This window comes from Arachis stenosperma, chromosome 6 (assembly GCF_014773155.1).
Source record: "Arachis stenosperma cultivar V10309 chromosome 6, arast.V10309.gnm1.PFL2, whole genome shotgun sequence".
Classification (NCBI taxonomy): Eukaryota; Viridiplantae; Streptophyta; class Magnoliopsida; order Fabales; family Fabaceae; genus Arachis; species Arachis stenosperma.
Genome location: NC_080382.1, coordinates 34,690,925 through 34,711,978, shown reverse-complemented (window position 1 = coordinate 34,711,978; position 21,054 = coordinate 34,690,925). Strand labels below are relative to the sequence as shown.

Here is a 21,054-nt window from a genome sequence, read left to right as displayed (position 1 = left end):
AGCCGAAAACAACAACAATGCCAACAATGCAAGGAAGGTGCTGGGTGACTTCACTGCACCTACTCCTGATTTCTATGGGAGAAGCATCTCTATCCCTGCCATTGGAGCAAACAACTTTGAGCTTAAGCCTCAATTAGTTTCTCTAATGCAACAGAATTGCAAGTTCCATGGACTTCCATTGGAAGATCCTCATCAGTTCTTAGCTGAATTCTTGCAAATCTGTGACACAGTCAAGACTAATGGGGTTGACCCTGAGGTCTACAGACTGATGCTATTCCCTTTGCTGTAAGAGACAGAGCTAGAATATGGTTGGATTCTCAACCTAAAGAAAGCCTGGACTCTTGGGAAAAGCTAGTCAATGCCTTCTTGGCAAAGTTTTTTCCACCACAAAGATGGAGTAAGCTTAGAGTGGAAGTCCAAACCTTCAGACAGAAGGATGGAGAATCCCTCTATGAAGCTTGGGAAAGATACAAACAATTAATCAGAAGATGTCCTTCAGACATGCTTTCTGAATGGAGCATCATAGGTATTTTCTATGATGGTCTCTCTGAACTATCCAAGATGTCTTTGGATAGCTCTGCTGGAGGATCTCTTCATCTGAAGAAGACGCCTGCAGAAGCTCAAGAATTGATTGAAATGGTTGCAAATAACCAATTCATGTACACTTCTGAAAGGAATCCTGTGAACAATGGGACTAGTCAGAAGAAAGGAGTTCTTGAGATTGACACTCTGAATGCCATATTGGCTCAGAACAAGATATGACTCAACAAGTCAATTTGATTTCTCAAAGTCTGTCTGGAATGCAAAATGCACCAAACAGTACTAAGGATGCTTCATCTGAGGAAGAAGCTTATGATCCTGAGAACCCTTCCATGGAAGAGGTGAATTACCTAGGAGAACCCTATGGAAACACCTATAATTATTCATGGAGAAATCACCCAAATCTCTCATGGAAGAATCAAGAGAGACCTCAACAAGGTTTCAATAACAATAATGGTGGAAGAAACAGGTTTAGCAATGGCAAGCCTTTTCCATCATCTTCTCAGCAACAGACAGAGAGTTCTAAGCAGAATACTTCTGACTTAGCAACAATGGTCTCTGATCTAATAAAGACCACTCAAAGTTTCATGAATGAAACAAGGTCCTCCATCAGAAATTTGGAAGGACAAGTGGGTCAGCTGAGCAAGAAAGTTACTGAACTCCCTCCTAGCACTCTCCCAAGTAATACAGAAGAAAATCCAAAAGGAGAGTGCAAAGCCATAGACATGGCCGAATGTGGAGAGGAAAGAGAGGAGGAGGACGCCACTAAGGAAGACCTCAGTGGGCGTGTACCAATCTCCTCTGAGTTTCTCAATGAGGAACAATGGGAATCTGAGGCTCAAAATGAGACCATAGAGATTCCATTGGACTTACTTCTGCCATTCATGAGCTCTGATGAGTATTCTTCCTCTGAAGAGGATGAGTATGTCACTGAAGAGCAAGTTGCTAAATACCTTGGAGCAATCATGAAACTGAATGACAAGTTATTTGGAAATGAGACTTGGGAGGATGAACCTCCCTTGCTCACCAAAGAACTGGATGACTTGTCTAGGCAGAAACTGCCTCTAAAGAGGCAAGATCCTGGGAAGTTTTCTATACCTTGTACCATAGGCACCATGACCTTCAAGAAGGCCTTGTGTGACTTAGGGTCAAGTGTAAACCTCATGCCCCTCTCTGTAATGGAGAAATTAGGGATCTTTGAGGTGCAAGCTGCAAGAATCTCATTAGAGATGGCAGACAATTCAAGAAAACAAGCTCATGGACTTGTAGAGAATGTTTTGGTGAAGATTGAAGACCATTACATCCCTACTGATTTCATAGTCCTAGAGACTAGGAAGTGCATGGATGAATCCATCATCCTTGGCAGACCCTTCCTAGCCACAGCAAAGGCTGTGATTGATGTTGATAGAGGAGAGTTGATCATTCAAGTGAATGAAGAATCCTTGGTGTTTAAGGCCCAAGGACATCCCTCTATCATCATGGAGAGGAAGCATGAAGAGCTTCTCTCAAAACAGAGCCAAGCAGAGCCCCCACAGTCAAACTCTAAGTTTGGTGTTGGGAGGCCACAATCAAACTCTAAGTTTGGTGTTGGGAGGTTCCAACACGGTTCTGAGCATTTCTGAGGCTCCATGAGAGTCCTCTGTCAAGCTAATGACATTAAAGAAGCGCTTGTTGGGAGGCAACCCAATGTTTTATAGTTAACTATTTTCTTTTGTTATTTTATCTTTTTTGTAGGTTGATGATCATAAGAAGTCACAAAAAAAAAAGCAAAAACAGAATGAAAAACAGGAAGAAAAACAGCACACCCTGGAGGAGAAGAAGCTGGCATTCAGACGCCAGTAATGCTAGCTGTTGGGCGTGTAACGCCCAGTCTGGCACCATTCTGGGCGTTTAACGCCAGAAAGGGGCACCAGACTGGCGTTAAACGCCAGTAAAGGGCAACAACCTGGCGTTAAACGCCAGGAATGGGCACCAGCCCGGCGTTTAACGCCAGAAATAGCTCAAAACGTGATTTTGAGCAACATTTGGTGCAGGGATGACTTTTCCTTGACACCACAGGATCTGTGGACCCCACAGGACCCCACCATCATTTTCTCTCTTCCCCCATTCACCAATCACCTCAATACCTCTTCCCCAAAAACCCTTCACCTATCAAATCCCATCTTTCTCTTCACCACTCACATCCATCCTTCATAAATCCCCACCAACCTCACCCTTCAAATTCAAACCACTTTCCCTCCCAAACCCACCCTCCATGGCCGAACCATTACCCCACTCTCTCCTATAAATACCCTTCTTCAACCCTTCATTTTCACACAACCCAAACACCCTTTCTTACCCTTCTTGGCCGAACACACCACCTTCCCCCTCTTCCTTATTTCTTCTTCTTCTACTCTCTTCTTTCTTCTTTTGCTCGAGGACGAGCAAACATTTTAAGTTTGGTGTGGTAAAAGCGTTGCTTTTTCATAACCATTTATGGCATCCAAGGCCGGAGAAACCTCTAAAAAGAGGAAAGGGAAGGCAAAAGCTTCCACCTCCGAGTCATGGGAGATGGATAGATTCCTCTCAAGGGTGCATCAAGACCACTTCTATGAAGTTGTGGCCTTGAAGAAGGTGATCCCCGAGGTCCCCTTTTCACTCAAAAAGGGTGAATATCCGGAGATCCGCCATGAGATCCGAAGAAGAGGTTGGGAAGTACTTACCAACCCCATTCAACAAGTCGGAATCTTGATGGTTCAAGAGTTCTATGCCAATGCATGGATCACCAAGAACCATGACCAAAGTGTGAACCCGAATCCAAAGAATTATCTCACTATGGTTCGGGGGAAATACTTGAATTATCTCACTATGATGCAAGGAGATGAACATCCTTACACAAGAAGGGTCAACTTTGATCAAAGGTTGGACCAAGTCCTCACAACCATATGTGAAGAGGGCGCACAATGGAAGAGAGATTCAAGAGGCAAGCCGGTTCAATTGAGAAGGCATGACCTCAAACCCGTGGCTAGAGGATGGTTGGAGTTTATCCAACGCTCAATCATTCCCACTAGCAACCGGTCCGAAGTTACTTTAGACCGGGCCATCATGATCCATAGCATCATGATTGGAGAAGAAGTGGAAGTTCATGAGGTCATAGCCCAAGAACTCTACAAGGTGGCGGATAAGTCCTCTACCTTAGCAAGGTTAGCCTTTCCTCACCTCATTTGTCACCTCTGCTATTCAGTTGGAGTTGACATAGAGGGAGACATCACCATTGACGAGGATAAGCCCATTACCAAGACAAGGATGGAGCACACAAGAGATCCCTCTCACCATGGGATCCCTGAGATACCTCAAGGGATGCACTTTCCTCCACAAAACTATTGGGAGCGAGTAAACACCTCCCTAGGAGAATTGAGTTCCAACATGGGACAACTAAGGGTGGAGCATCAAGAACACTCCATTCTCCTCCATGAAATTAGAGAAGACCAAAGAATCATGAGGGTGGAGCAACAAAGACAAGGAAGAGACATTGAGGAGCTCAAGCACTCCATAGGATCTTCAAGAGCAAGAAAGAGCCGCCATCACTAAGGTGGACCCGTTCCTTGATTTCCTTGTTCTTTATTCTTTTTTTTTCGATTTTTATGCTTATGGTTATCCATGTTTGTGTCTTGTGATCATTAGTGTCTTAGTGTCTATGCCTTAAAGTTATGAATGTCCTATGAATCCATCACCTTTCTTAAATAAAAACGTGCTTAATTGAAAAGAAAAAGAATTGCATGAATTTTGAATTTTATAACAGTTTAATTATTTTGATGTGGTGGCAACACTTTTGTTCTCTGAATGTATGCTTGAACAGTGCATATGTCTTTTGAATTTGTGGTTCATGAATGTTGGCTCTTGAAAGAATGATGAAAAAGGAGACATGTTACTGAGGATCTGAAAAATCATAAAAATGATTCTTAAAGCAAGAAAAAGCAGTGAATACAAAAAAAAAAAAAAGAAAACGAAAAAGAGAAAGAAAAAGAAAGAAATAAAGTTGTGATCCAAGGCAATAAGAGTGTGCTTAAGAACCCTGGACACCTCTAATTGGGGACTTTAGCAAAGCTGAGTCACAATCTAAAAAGGTTCACCCAATTATGTGTCTGTGGCATGTATGTATCCGGTGGTAATACTGGAAGACAGAGTGCTTTGGGCCACAGCCAAGACTCAATAAGTAGCTGTGTTCAAGAATCATCATACTTAACTAGGAGAATCAATAACACTATCTGGATTCTGAGTTCCTAAAGAAGCCAATCATTCTGAGTTCCAAAGGATAAAGTGAGATGCCAAAACTATTCAGAGGCAAAAGCTAAAAGCCCCGCTCATCTAATTAATACTGATCTTCATAGATGTTTTTTGGAGTTCATTGCATATTCTCTTCTTTTTATCTTATTTGATCTTCAGTTGATTGGGACAAGCAACAATTTAAGTTTGGTGTTGTGATGAGCGGATAATTTGTATACTTTTTGGCATTGTTTTTAGTATATTTTTAGTATGATCTAGTTAGTTTTTAGTATATTTTATTAGTTTTTAGTTAAAATTCACTTTTCTGGACTTTACTATGAGTTTGTGTGTTTTTCTGTGATTTCAGGTATTTTCTGGCTGAAATTGAGGGACCTGAGCAAAAATCTGATTCAGAGACCCAAAAGGACTGCAGATGCTGTTGGATTCTGACCTCCCTGCACTCGAAGTGGATTTTCTGGAGCTACAGAAGCCCAATTGGCGCGCTCTCAACGGCGTTGGAAAGTAGACATCCTGGGCTTTCCAGCAATATTAATAGTCCATACTTTGCCTAAAATTTGATGGCCCAAACCGGCGTTCAAAGTCACCTCAAGAAATTCTAGCGTTAAACGCCGGAACTGGCACCTAATTGGGAGTTAAACGCCCAAACTGGCACTAAAGCTGGCGTTTAACTCCAAGGAGAGTCTCTACACGAAAAAAGCTTCATTGCTCAGCCCAAGCACACACCAAGTGGGCCCGGAAGTGGATTTTTATGTCATTTACTCATCTATGTACTAGTTTTCTATAAGTAGGACCTTTTACTATTGTAATAAGAAAAAGGGACTTTTGGTAGCTATCTTTGTTTTATGCTATCTTAGACCTTTGGGAGGCTGGCCATTCGGCCATGCCTAGACCTTGTTCTTATGTATTTTCAACGGTGGAGTTTCTACACACCATAGATTAAGGTGTGGAGCTCTGCTGTACCTCGAGTATTAATGCAATTACTATTGTTCTTCCATTCAATTCCGCTTGTTCTTTATCCAAGATATCACTTGTTCTTCAACATGATGAAGGTGATGATTGACGCCCATCACCATTCTCACTCATGAACAAGGTGACTGACAACCATTCTTGTTCTACAAGCATCTGAGGCTTAGTGAATATCTCTTGGATTCCTGATTGCACGATGCATGGTTGATCGCCTGACAACCGAGTGCTCGCCTGACAAACGAGCCAACCATTCCGTGAGATCAGAGTCTTCGTGGTATAGGCAAGAACTGATGGCAGCATTCAAGAGAATCCGGAAGGTCTAACCTTGTCTGTGGTATTCTGAGTAGGATTCAATGATTGAATGACTGTGACGTGCTTCAAACTCCTAGCAGGCTAGGGCGTTAGTGACAGACGCAAAAGTATCAATGGATATTATTCCGGCCTGACCGAGAACCGACAGCTGAATTCCGCTATGCCGTGACAGGACATATGCAATCGCTTTCACTGAGAGGATGGGAGGTAGCTGCTGACAACAGTGAAACCCTACACAAGCTTGCCATGGAAAGGAGTAAGAAAGGATTGGATGAAGGCAGTAGGAAAGCAGAGAGACGGAAGGGAAGGCATCTTCATACACTTGTCTGAAGCTCTTACACCAATGATATACATAAGTATCACTATCTTTATCTTTTATACTATTTTCGTTCATCATCATATACATTTGAGTTTGCCTGACTAAGATTTACAAGATGACCATAGCTTGCTTCAATGCTAACAATCTCCGTGGGATCGACCCTTACTCACGTAAGGTATTACTTGGACGACCCAGTGCACTTGCTGGTTAGTTGTGCGAAGTTGTGTAATGCCATGGAATTGAACCACCAAGTTTTTGGAGTTCATGACCAGGGATTATGAGAGTTGTGAAAAGTATTGTTCACAATTTCGCGCACCACTATCCTCAAAGGCATTTTGGGCAGTGATTTGCTCATCCTCTGTCAATTGTTCCTTTTTTGGCTTTTTGCAGCTTTGAGTTGAGGTATTTAATGTCTTTCCACTCCTTAAATGAACAGCTTGACAATCTTCTGTTATTTGTTTAGATAATTACTGTCTCGTCTGATCCAATTGTGCTTCCATATTCTTGTTAGCATTTTGAGTGTTTTGTAGCATCTCTTTAAATTCTGCTAACTATTTTGTTAGAGAAAGTAATTGCTGATTGAGTTTAGCAACTTGTTCTGGGGGACTAGGTTCAGTGGATACTGCTTTAGCCTCTTCTTTCATGGAGGACTCACTACTTAAGTACAGATGCTGATTTCTAACAACTGTATCAATGAGCTCTTGAGCCTCTTCGATTGTCTTTCTCATGTGTATAGATCCACCAGCTGAGTGGTCTAGAGATATCTGGGCCTTTTCTGTAAGCCCGTAGTAGAAGATGTTTAACTGCACACATTCTAAAAATATTTTAGGGGCATTTCCTTAGCATCCCTCTGTACCTCCCAGGCATCATAAAGAGATTCATGATCCTCTTGTTTAAATCCTTGGATATCTAGCCTTAGCTGTGTCATCCTTTTTGGAGGGAAATATTGATTCAGGAATTTGTCTGACAACTGTTTCCATGTTTTTATGCTTGCTTTGGGTTGGTTATCTAACCACCTCTTAGCTTGGTCTTTTACAGCAAATGGAAATAGCAATAATCTGTAGACATCCTGATCTACTTTCTTATCACGTACTGTGTTAGCATTTTGTAAGAACTGTGCCAGAAACTCAGTAGGTTCTTCCTGTGGAAGACCAGAATACTGGCAATTTTGCTGCACCATGATAATGAGCTGAGGATTTAGCTCAAAAGTGTTAGCTCTTATGGGGGTATATAGATACTACTCCCATATGAGGCACTGGTGGGGTTAGCATATGACCCCAGAGTCCTTCTGGACTGTTCATTTCCACTTAGGTCCATGATGGAGAAAGGGAGATGATGTGGATTGTAAAAAAATTTATTCTTTTATTTTTTTAAAATACCAAAATTAAAATAAAATAAAGTAAAATAAATGAGAAATTGAATGTGGTTCAAAAATTAGAAAAAAAATAAAAGGAAATTGAAAACTAAAATAATTAATTAATTAAAAAAATTTTGAAAAATTTTGTAAAATATTTTCGAAAAATATAGAGAGAGAGAGAAAGTGGTTAGGAGGTTTTGAAAAAGATATGTCTTAAAACTGAAGATATTTGTAAGAAAATAAATAAGAGAAAAGATTTGAAAAAGATATGATTTTAAAATTTGAGATTAGAAAAGATAAGATAAGATTTTGAAAAAGATTTGAATTTTGAAATTTAAAACTAAGATAAGAAAAAAATAAAAATTTTAAAATAAAAATCTGAATTTTTTAAAAAAGAAAAATTTGAAAATTCAATTAAAATAAAGAGAAAAGATATTTTTGAATTTAATGAGGAAAGAGAAAAACAATAAAGTGACACCAAACATAGAATTTTTAGATCAAATCAAAGAAAACAAACAAGAAAACTTTGAATGTCAAGATGAACACCAAGATCACTTTGAAGATCAAGATGAACACCAAGAACAATTTTTGAAAATCTTTAGGAAAATAAAAACACAAAGGATACCAAACTTAAAAATTTTTGTACTTTGGACACTAATAATTCGAAAATACACAGGAAAAACAAGGAAATACACCAAACAAGAAAATTCAAAGATCAAACAAGGAAAATAAACAAGAACAACTCGAAAAATTGAAAGAAAATAACCACATGCAATGACACGAAACTTAAAACATGAAACTAAACTCAAAGAAAATTAAAGATTAATAAAGAAAAATGATATTTTTGAATTTTTTTTGAAAAGAAAATAAATGACTCTAAACCAAAAAGACAAATTTTTCCTAATCTAAGTAACAAGATGAACCGTCAGTTGTCCAAACTCGAACAATCCCCGGCAATGGCGCCAAAAACTTGGTGCACGAAATTGTAAATCATACTTTTCACAACTCGTACCACTAACCAGCAAGTGCACTGGGTCGTCCAAGTAATACCTTACGTGAGTAAGGGTCGATCCCACGGAGATTGTCGGCTTGAAGTAATCTATGGTTATCTTGTAAACCTTAGTCAGGAGATTAATAATGAAGAGAGTTTTGCTTGTAAAAAGTAAAAGAACATGAAATGAATAATACTTGTTATGCAGTAATGGAGAATAGGTTGAGGTTTTAGAGATGCTCTGTCTTATGAATCTCTTCTTTCCTACTGTTATCTTCTTCACGCACGCAAGGCTCCTTCCATGGCAAGCTGTATGTTGGTGGATCACCATTGTCAATGGCTACCATCGTCCTCTTAGTGAAAATGGTCCAACTACGGATTCCGTAGGGCTAATCATCTGTCGGTTCTCACTCGTTGATGATTGGATTTTTGATGGTATAGAATTTCACAAATGAATTCTCGTTGCAAGTATAGTTTCTAAACCAATCAATAATCATTTCATACAAAAAGTTGTTTGTCACTAGTACAAACCCCTAAAATTTATAAACTGAAGTATTGAACCTCGAGTCGTTCTCCCTAGGAATTACAATAAAGTGTATTGTTATTGGTTGTGAGTTATTTTGGGGTTTTGAGATTTTAGACAAGAAATATAAATGGCAAAGAAAATAAACTAAAAACTAACAAAGCTCTTGGCAAGATATGAGAACTAGAAGTCCTATCCTAGTTATCCTCCTCAATTGTGATAACAAATTGTCCATTACTCCTTCTTAGTTAACCTCTAACCATGGAGGAAAGTCGAGTGGATAAATCAATTTGATTCCTCAAGTCCTAATCAACTTCTAAAGGAAAGACTAGCCTTAGAGGCATTCAAATCAATTAGCAACTTCTAATTATCAATCAACAAAGGAATTAGATAACTCAAGAGTCACTAATTACTCAACCAAGGCCAAGAGGAACAAAACCTACACTAAAACCCAACCAAGCATTTTATCAAACACTTAGAAGGCGTGAAAGAAAAGCATAGTAAATTGACAACAAGAATAGAATCTAACAACAATTATTGCAAGGAATTAACAACAACAATCAAAATAAACACAATTATTATGAATTACCTCTAATTGAATGGAAAGAGAATAGAAGGAACAAAAGTAGATCTACAACAATATACAAGAATGACATAAAAGAGATTACAACAAAAGAATGGAAGAAGAATGAATGTAATAACAAGGAATTGAGAAGATAGAAGTAGAAGAAGATGAATTGAAATCTAGATCTAAGAACTAAACCTAATCCTAATCCTAATCCTAGAGAGAAGTGAGAGCTTCTCTCTCTAAAACTAACTCTAAACTAATCCTAATGAGTGTGAATAATTGGAATCCCCTTTGCTCTTCAATCCTTGGCTTTAAATAGCATCTTTGGCGCCAAAGTTGGTTGGGATTGGGCCCCACAACCCTTCTGAATTCGCTGGCCACGTTTTCATTAAAAAATCATAATCCAGCACCGACGCGTATGCGCACAGCACGCGTACGCGTCTATGGGGTGATTCACAAGGCGCGCGTAGGCGCCAAGTGTGCGCGCGCGTCCATGGGCGAGTTCAACTCTTTGGCTTTTTCCATGATTTCTCCACTTTGCATGCTTTCCTCTTCACTCCTTTGATCTATTCCTAGCCTTTTCAATCTGAAATCACTAACAAACATATCAAGGCATCTAGTGGAATCAAAGGGAGATTAAAATCATCAAGTTAAAGGCCTAAAGAGCGTGTTTTTACATCTAAGCACAAATAAGGAGACAATCACAAAATCATGCTAATTCATTGAATAAATATGGGTAAAAGGTCATAAAATCCCCTAAAATCTACAAGATAAACCCTACAATAGGGTTTATCAACCTCCCCACACTTAAACCAAGCATGTCCTCATGCTTAACCCAAGAATGAAGTAAAGGTATGGCATTTATTCAATGGAACTAAACTATGTGTAACCTATCTAAATGCAACTATCTAAATGTATGTAATTGCTTGGTCAAAATAAATCAATTCCCAAGAAGCATATATGCACAAGGGCTAAGGACTAGAAAGTCTAATCCACAATTGGGTTGAGTTATTAAATATTTTACAAACTTGCATGAAAAGTGATGATTGTAGGTGGAAACATGTAATTGAGCATCAAACCCTCATCGGATGTGTTTGCACTCTATTCGCTCAAGTGTTTAGGGTTGATTCTCTCAGTTCTCCTAATTATGCTTTCTAATATTTGTTTTTCTTCTAACAATCAACATACATTTCATGCATGCATACACATATCATGAGGTCTTTTCATTAGTTGTAACGGGGCTAGGGTTAAGGTAGGATGCATATTTGGTCAAGTGAGCTTGAAATTTGAATCTTTGATTAAGCTTAAACTTCCCACCTAACCTATGACATCCTATACAATTTTAAAGCTAACCTAACTACCCATTTTTCACTTTTTTTAACATACTCATGCATTTTCTTTTCGTTTCACAACACTTATGCATTGATTTTATTGAGCTACACTTTGCTTTGGGGCATTTTGTCCCCTTTTCTTTCTTTCTTTTTTTTCTTCTTTTTCTTTCTTTTTCTATTTTTTTCTTTTCTTTTCCATATTATTTTCTTTTTTCTTTTGTTTTTCTCATTTTTTATACAAGAACACCAATGTATAAGGTCTATACATTTTAATTAATACATGAGTATGTACCCAATTCTCAATATTTCTACTAAAAATACAAAACTACCCTTTTACTCCCCCAATGTCCCAAGGTTCCCACACTTCAATGATACTCACACACTCTAGCCTAAGCTAATCAAAGATCCAAATTAAGGACATTTATTGTTTTTCGCTTTAAGGCTTGTAATGTGCTAAATTAAAGAACAAATGGGTTAAGCGTAGGCTCAAATTGGCTAACAATGGAAGATCAAAGGTAAGACTATTTGGGTAAGTAAGCTAATGAAATGATGGCCTCAATCATATAAATGTATGTATACACAAAATAATGGACATAAAGAATCAAACAAATCAAAGATTACATTCATAGGAAGAGAATAATGCACACAAGAAGGAAAAATAAGTGGTTATAAGATGTAACCACACCATTAGGCTCAAATCTCACAAGCTTGTGTTCTTAGCTCAAAAACATGATCCACAAGATATATAATTCAAGCAAGTTCTATGAAAAGTTTTCACTCAACTCAATTGGTGCCCTATAGGTAATTTTCTCGAAAAAATTTTATTATTTTGACTAAGCTTATTGTGTATACATATGCAAAAATAGGAAAATGAAAGTAAAAATCCTAAAAACCTAAAATGAAGTGCAAAAGTGTTGGAATTAGAAACTCGTCACCCAAAATCGCCGATTTGGTTGGACGACCTCCCCACACTTAAAAGTTTGCACCGTCCTCGGTGCATTCAAAGATGAGCAAGGGGGTACGGTGACTCTCCAGATTGCTACCTTCAGCTGGTAAGTCAACCGGTAATGCGTGTTCTTAGTCTTGCTTCCGTTATTGCTTGTGGTGCTTCCATCATGAAAAATAAAAATATAACACCATAAGATGAGAAGACAAAAGCACGGAAGCATACATTGTTGGAATGAGGTGGTAATCACTAGAATGAGGTGAGTGGATTAGTGTGACATTAAGAAATATTAGGTATTTGAATTCTAAATTGCGTGGTTTAGAACACACATTAGCATAAAAGTCATGTCACAAAAGAAACATGCACATCACTTATCCTAGTGTGCTTGAGATGCTTTGAGTAAACTTTTAAGGTAAAACAAGCATTAAAGAAACGTGAAAGCATTCAAGTCAAACATATATGGATGCGTATAATCATGAACACAATGCATTAAGGTAAATGCTCAACATCCATCAAGAAATTGCCGACTCAAAAAGAGAGTTCAAATCACATGGTGGCTAGCTACAACATGCAATTCAAAAGAGTCACAAGCTCGAAGGCAATTTTCATCACTTGGTATTTTTCAAAAGGTAAGCATGAGAAACTCAAAACCAAGTAGCAAAATATAACTTCAACCATAGAATCCAACAAAGATTATCTAAAAATATTCATGCTAAAATAGCATTTAGGCAATAAGGGGCAGCAATGTATAGTGAACAAAGTCAATAATCCAACACTTATAATGAAAAAGAAAAAATGAAATGGAAACTAAACTAAAACTAACTAATCAACTAACTAACTAACTAATTAGTTAACTAAAATAAATGGTTATTGATGATGTTTGGGAGTGTTGGATGAGGTGTAGAAGAAGGGAAGAAGAAAGGAGAAGGAAAGAAATGGAAAAAGGAGAAGAAAAGAAATGTAGTGAAGGAAGGGAATCCGCGCGTGCGCACGCATTGCACGCGCGCGGGTGGTGGTGTAATGGATACGACGCGGACGCGTACAGGGTGCATCCGCATCGATGGATTATTCCGAGAGTGGCGCGTACGCGGCATGTGCGCGTACGCACGAGTTGGTTTGTGCCTTAGGCCTAATTTTCGCACAGTGCATGCTTAACTCTCGGGTTATTAGTGGGGGTGGAACTTCTGTAGCCATGTGTGCGCGCCAGGTGCGCGTGCGCGTGGATGGTCGGAAATGCTGGATGTGCACGTACGCGCCATGTGCGCGTGCGCGTGGATGGTGCTCTGTTCTCAAAAAATTTTCTATATTTTTGCACCAATCCAAGCATTCCAAACATTCAAACAGCTACCAAAGCACCATAAAACCTCATTTAACACACTAAACTATCAACTATACTCAACTATCTAAACAAAATATGAAATCAACTAAATTCTACACTGTTTGCAAAAGAGAAAATGAAAAGATATTACGATGGTGGGGTGTCTCCCACCTAGCACTTTTGTTTATTGTCCTTAAGTTGGACTTCTGGGGAGCTCCTCTCAAGGTGGCTTGTGCTTGAATTCATCTTGGAACTCCCACCAATGCTTGGTTCTCCATTGTGCCCCAAGATTTTAATTGAGTTTCACCAAGTGTTGATGGAGTTCTTCACAAGCTTGGGGCTCCCAATGTTGATCCTGTTTTTCTAATCCGGGATCCCACACTTTATTTTCACACCCATCTTGAAGTTGATCATCATTATTAATCCATCCGGATGGTAAGCAAGATGAATTCTCAAGGTGATACCAAACACTTCTTTTAGACCCATCCAAGTGAGCACTAGCCCAACCCTTGCATTTAAGCCTTGAGGTATTGATGAGCGGATAATTTATACGCTTTTGGCATTGTTTTAGATAGTTTTTAGTATAATCTAGCTACTTTTAGGGATATTTTCATTAGTTTTTATGTTAAATTCACATTTCTGGACTTTACTATGAGTTTGTGTGTTTTTCTGTGATTTCAGATATTTTCTGGATGAAATTGAGGGACCCGAGCAAAACTCTGATAAAAGGCTGACAAAGGACTGCTGATGCTGTTGGATTCTGACCTCCCTGCACTCGAAATGGATTTTCTGGAGCTATAGAACTTCAAATGGCGCGATTTTAACGGCGTTGGAAAGTAGACATCTAGAGCTTTCCAGCAATATATAATAGTCTATACTTTATTCGAGATTAGATGATGTAAACTGGCGCTCAACGCCAGTTCTATGTTGCATTCTGGAGTCAAACGCCAGAAACACGTCACAAACCAGAGTTGAACGCCAAAACACGTTACAACTTGGCGTTCAACTCCAAAAGAAGCCTTTGCATGTGTAAAGCTCAAGCTCAGCCCAAGCACACACCAAGTGGGCCCCGGAAGTGGATTTATGCATCAATTACTTACTTCTGTAAACCCTAGTAGCTAGTCTAGTATAAATAGGACATTTTACTATTGTATTAGAGGTCTTTAGACCGATGCTGGATCCTGGATTGTATTTTTGATCCTGTGATCATGTTTTGAGGGCTGGCTATTCGGCCATGCCTGAACCTTCATCACTTATGTATTTTCAACGGTGGAGTTTCTACACACCATAGATTAAGGGTGTGGAGCTCTGCTGTACCTCGAGTTTTAATGCAATTACTACTATTTTCTATTCAATTCAATTTATTTCTGTTCTAAGATATCAATCGTACTTCAATCTGATGGATGTGATGATCTGTGACACTCATCATCATTCGTCCCTATGAACGCGTGCCTGACAACCACTTCCGTTCTACAAGCGAAAGCTAGAGTGTGTATCTCTTGGATTCCTGATGCACGATGCATGGTTGCCCTCACCTGACAACCGAGCCTTCCATTCCGTGAGATCATAGTCTTCGTGGTATAAGCTAGAATTGATGGCGGCATTCATGAGAATCCGGAAAGTCTAAACCTTGTCTGTGGTATTCCGAGTAGGATTCTGGGATTGAATGACTGTGACGAGCTTCAAACTCGCGATTGTTGGGCGTGATGACAAACGCAAAAGAATCAAGGGATTCTATTCCGACATGATGAGAACCGACAGATGATTAGCCATGCCGTGACAGAGCATTTGGACCTTTTTCACTGAGAGGATGGGATGTAGCCATTGACAACAGTGATACCCTACATACAGCTTGTCATGGAAAGGAGTAAGAAGGATTGGATGAAAGCAGTAGGAAAGCGGAGATTCAGAAGGAACACAGTACCTCCATACTTATCTGAAATTCCCACCATTGAATTACATGAGTAACTCTATCCTTATTTTCGTTATTATTAATATTCGAAAACTCTCTTACCATTTATTATCTGTGATGAGCGGATAATTTGTATGCTTTTTGGCATTGTTTTTGGTATATTTTTAGTATCTTTTAGTTAGTTTTTAGTATATTTCTATTAGTTTTTAATTAAAATTCACTTTTCTGGACATTACTATGGGTTTGTGTGTTTTTCTGTGATTTCAGGTATTTTCTGACTGAAATTGAGGGTCCTGAGCAAAAAATCTGATCCAGAGACTGAAAAGGACTACAGATGCTGTTGGATTCTGACCTCCCTGCACTCGAAATGGATTTCTGGAGCTACAGAAGCCCAATTGGCGCGCTCTCAACGGCATTGGAAAGTAGACATCCTGGGCTTTCCAGCAATATATAATAGTCCATACTTTGTCCAAGATTTGATGGCCCAAACCGGCGCTCAAAGTCACCTACAGAAATTCCAGCGTTAAACGCCGGAACTGGAATAAAAGTTGGAGTTAAACGCCCAAACTGGCATGAGAACTGGCGTTTAACTCCAGAAAAGGTCTCTACACGAAATTCCTTCATTGCTCAGCCCAAGCACACACCAAGTGGGCCCGGAAGTGGATTTTCTGTCATTTACTCAATTCTGTAAACCTTAGGACACTAGTTTACTACTTATAGGACCTTTTTACATTGTAATGAGAACCGGATGACCTCATAACATTTTGTACACGTTCTTTCCACAGTATGAGCCTCTAAACCCCATGGTTGGGGGTGAGGAGCTCTGCTGTGTCTTGATGGATTAATGCAATTACTACTGTTTCTTATTCAATCATGCTTGCTTCCATTCTAAGATAACACTTGTTCTTAATCCGGATGAATGTGATGATCCGTGACAATCATCATCATTCTCAACCATGAACACGTGCCTGACAACCACCTCTGTTCTATCTTAGATTGAGTAGTTATCTCTTGGGTTCTTTCATCGGAATCTTCGTGTATAGGCAGGACCTGATGGCAGCATTCAAGAGAATCCGGAAGGTCTAAACCTTGTCTGTGGTATTCTGAGTAGGATTCAATGATTGAATGACTGTGACGTGCTTCAAACCTGTAACTACTGGGCGTTAGTGACAGACGCAAAAGAGTGATTCTATTCCGGTAGGGGAGGGAACCAAACCGGATTGGCAGCACTGTGACAGAGTGTGTGCATTAGCTTTCACTGCGCGGATGGGAGGTAGCTGCTGACAACAGTGAGACCCTACACGAGCTTGCCATGGAAGGAGACATGCGTGTTTGATGAAGAAGACAGTAGGAAAGAGAGATTCGGAAGATGGAGCATCTCCAAACCTCAACCCATTCTCCATTACTGCAGTACAAGTAACCATTACATGTTCTTTTGCTTCTTACAATCAATCCTGATAATTTCTGATATCCTGACTAAGATTTACAAGATAACCATAGCTTGCTTCAAGCCGACAATCTCCGTGGGATCGACCCTTGCTCACGCAAGGTATTACTTGGACGACCCAGTGCACTTGCTGGTTAGCTGTGCGGGATTGCAAAAGTGTTATTGCAATTTCGTGCACCAAGTTTTTGGCGCCGTTGCCGGGGATTGTTCGAGTTTGGACAACTGACGGTTTATTTGTTGCTTAGATTAGGACTGTTTTATTTTTGTTGGTTTAGAGTCTTTTAGTTGAGTCTAGTTTCATATTCTAAGTTTGGTGTCAATTGCATGCTTTTATTTTTCTTTTGATTTACGAATTTTTCTTGTTCTTAGTCCCTTTTTGATTTATAAAAGTTCTAAGTTTGGTGTCCTCTTTGTGTTTTTCTCTTTAAAATTTTCGAAAAAAGTAGTGTTTGATTTCTAAAATTCTAAGTTTGGTGTCTTTTGCTGTTTTTCTCTTTCCTCTTTTTAAAAAAATCAAATCTTTTTCATAAAAATTTTTCAATCATATCTTCTTAATTGCTGTTTTCAAAATCTTTTTCTTCACTAATTGATTCAGTTCTCAATTTGCTTTGATCTTATTTTATTTTTAATTTTCGAATTTTCTTTTATTTTCCTTTTATTTTATTTTTATTTTATTGAATTTTTTTTTTCGGTTATTTCAAAAAAAATAAAAATAAACAAAATTTATCTTTGCAATCATTTCATTTCCCTTTTGTCCATTATGGACTTAAGTGGAATTAATCAGTCCAAGAGGACTCTGGGGTCTTATGCTAACCCCATTACAGCTGCATATGGGGAGTAGCATCTGTATACCTCCCATCAAAGCAAGCAGCTTGAGCTAAATCCTCAACTCATTATCATAGTGCAGCAAAATTGCCAGTATTCCGGTCTTCCACAGGAAGAACCTACTGAGTTTCTGGCACAGTTTTTACAAATTGCTGACACAGTACATGATAAAGAGGTAGATCAGGATGTCTATAGACTATTACTGTTTCCATTTGCTGTAAAAGATCAAGCTAAAAAGTGGTTAAATAACCAACCTACAGCAAGCATAAAGACATGGAAACAGTTATCAGACAAATTCCTGAATCATTTTTACCCTCCAAAAAGGATGACACAGCTAAGGCTGGACATCCAAGGCTTTAAACAAGAGGATAATGAATCCCTTTATAATGCCTGGGAGAGGTATAGAGGTATGCTAAGAAAATGTCCCTCTGAAATGTTTTCAGAGTGGGTACAGTTAGACATTTTCTACTATGGGCTTACAGAAAAAAGCTCAGATGTCTTTAGACCACTCAGCTGGTGGATCTATACACATGAGAAAGACAATTGAAGAAGCTCAAGAGCTTATAGACACTGTTGCTAGAAACCAATATCTGTACTCTAGCAATGAGTTCTCTCCAGAAGAGGAAGTCATGACAGTAGTCACTGACTCTAATCCTCAAGAACAGGTAATGGAGCTTAATCAACAACTACTCCTGATGACAGAACAGTTAGCAGAATTTAAAGAGATGCTCAATGAAACTAAAGTTGCTAATAAAAGCATAGAGCTACAGTTGAATCAAGCAAAACAGCAAATATCTAAACAGATAACAGAAGAGTGTCAAGCAGTTCAATTGAGGAGTGGAAAGACCTTGAATAATACTGTTCAAAAGAGCAAAAAGCCAATTAAGGAACAAATGACAGAGGACAACCAAACCACTATTCAAAATCCCTCTGAGGACAGTAAGAGCCCAGAGAGGAATATTGGCGTTCAAACGCCAGAAAGGGAAGGAAAGCTGGCGTTAAACGCCCATTCCTTGCCCAGTTCTGGGGTTCAAACGCCAGAAAAGGGGGAGAAGTTGGCGTTTAACGCCCAAACTTCATCCTCTCCTGGCGTTCAAACGCCCAAGGAGAATCAGACACCTGAGAGTGCTGACAGTGATCCTCTAACAAGGCTTCTTCAACCACTTCTGTAAGGAATAAACCTGCAGCATCTAAGGTTGAAGAATATCAAGCCAAGATGCCTTATCCTCAGAAACTCCGCAAAGCGGAACAGGATAAACAATTGCCCGCTTTGCAGACTATTTAAGGACTCTTGAAATAAAGATTCCTTTTGCAGAGGCACTTGAGCAAATACCTTCTTATGCTAAGTTCATGAAAGAGATCTTAAGTCATAAGAAGGATTGGAGAGAAACTGAAAAAGTGTTTCTCACTGAAGAATGCAGTGCAGTCATTCTAAAAAGCTTACCAGAAAAGCTTCAAGATCCTGGAAGCTTTCTGATACCATGCACATTGGAAGGCACTTACACCAAGGTAGCCTTATGTGATCTTGGAGCAAGTATTAATTTAATACCTGCATCCACTATCAGAAAGCTTGGGTTGATTGGAGAAGTCAAACCAACCAGGATATGCCTTCAACTTGCTGATGGCTCCATTAAACACCCATCAGGCATAATAGAGGACATGATTGTCAAGGTTGGGCCATTTGCCTTTCCAACTGACTTTGTGGTGCTGGAAATGGAGGAGCACAAGAGTGCAACTCTCATTCTAGGAAGACCTTTCTAGCAACTGGACGAACTCTCATTGATGTACAAAAGGGGGAAGTAACCTTGAGAGTCAATGAGGATGAGTTCAAGTTGAATGCTGTAAAAGCTATGCAGCATCCAGACACACCAGAGGACTGCATGGACGCTGACATTATTGACTCTCTGGTAGAAGAGATCAATATGGCTGAAAGCCTAGAATCAGAGCTTGAGGACATCTTCAAGGATACTCAAACTGATCAGGAGAGCCAGAGGAGGCAAAGGAATTTTCGAAAATTCCTCAGAAGGAGGATAAACCTCCTAAGCCTGAACTCAAACCACTACCATCATCCCTGAAATATGCATTTCTGGGAGAGGGTGACACTTTTCCAGTGATTATAAGCTCAGCTTTAAATCCACAGGAAGAGGAAGCACTGATTAAAGTGCTAAGGACACACAAGACAGCTCTTGGGTGGTCCATAAGTGATCTCAAGGGTATTAGCCCAGCTAGATGCATGCACAAGATCCTGTTGGAGGATAATGCCAAACAGTGGTCCAACCACAGAGGAGGCTAAATCCTGCCATGAAGGAGGTGGTGCAGAAAGAGGTCACTAAATTACTGGAGGCTGGGATTATTTATCCTATTTCTGATAGCCCCTGGGTGAGCCCTGTCCAAGTTGTTCCCAAAAAGGGAGGCATGACAGTGGTTCATAATGAAAAAATGAACTGGTTCCTACAAGAACAGTCACAGGGTGGCGCATGTGTATTGACTATAGAAGGCTCAATACAGCCACCAGAAAGGATCATTTCCTTTACCATTCATAGACCAAATGCTAGAAAGACTAGCTGGCCATGACTATTACTGCTTTTTGGATGGCTACTCCGGCTACAACCAAATTGCAGTAGATCCTCAAGACCAAGAGAAAACATCATTCACATGCCCTTCTGGCGTGTTTGCCTATAGGAGAATGCCTTTTGGTCTGTGCAATGCACCTGCAACCTTTCAGAGGTGCATGCTCTCTATCTTCTCAGATGGTAGAGAAATTTCTGGAAGTCTTCATGGATGACTTTCAGTATATGGAGACTCATTCAGCTCCTGTCTTAACCACCTATCACTTGTCCTGAAAAGATGCCAAGAGACTAACCTGGTTTTAAACTGGGAGAAATGTCACTTTATGGTGACTGAAGGAATTGTCCTTGGGCACAAATTTCAAGCAGGGGAATAGAGGTGGATAAGGCAAAGGTAGAGGTAATTGAAAAATTACCACCACCTGCCAATGTTAAGGCAATCAGAAGCTTTCTGGGGCATGCAGGATTCTACAGAAGGTTTATCAAGGATTTTTCGAAAATTGCTAAACCTCTGAGTAACCTGTTAGCTGCTGACACACCATTTGTGTTTGACACACAGTGTTTGCAGGCATTTGAGACCCTGAAAGCTAAACTGGTCACAGCACCAGTCATCTCTGCACCAGATTGGGCATTACCATTTGAATTGATGTGGTGATGCCAGTGATCATGCCATTGTGCAGTGTTGGGACAGAGGCATAACAAACTTCTGCATGTCATTTATTATGCTAGCCGTGTTCTAAATGATGCACAGAAGAATTACACAACCACAGAAAAAGAGTGCTTGCAGGGTCTATGCCATTGACAAGTTTAGATCCTACTTAGTGGGATCAAAGGTGATTGTGTACACTGACCATGCTGCTCTTAAA

General features: G+C 39.5%; 1 non-coding gene across 1 annotated transcript; it reads right to left on the bottom strand.

Annotated features, from left to right (window-relative positions):
- Positions 1 to 399: 399 nt before the first annotated feature.
- LOC130938248 (small nucleolar RNA R71) lies at positions 400 to 507 on the bottom strand. Its single transcript, XR_009069420.1, has one exon. It is a non-coding gene; the product is annotated as a small nucleolar RNA R71 (small nucleolar RNA).
- Positions 508 to 21,054: the final 20,547 nt, after the last annotated feature.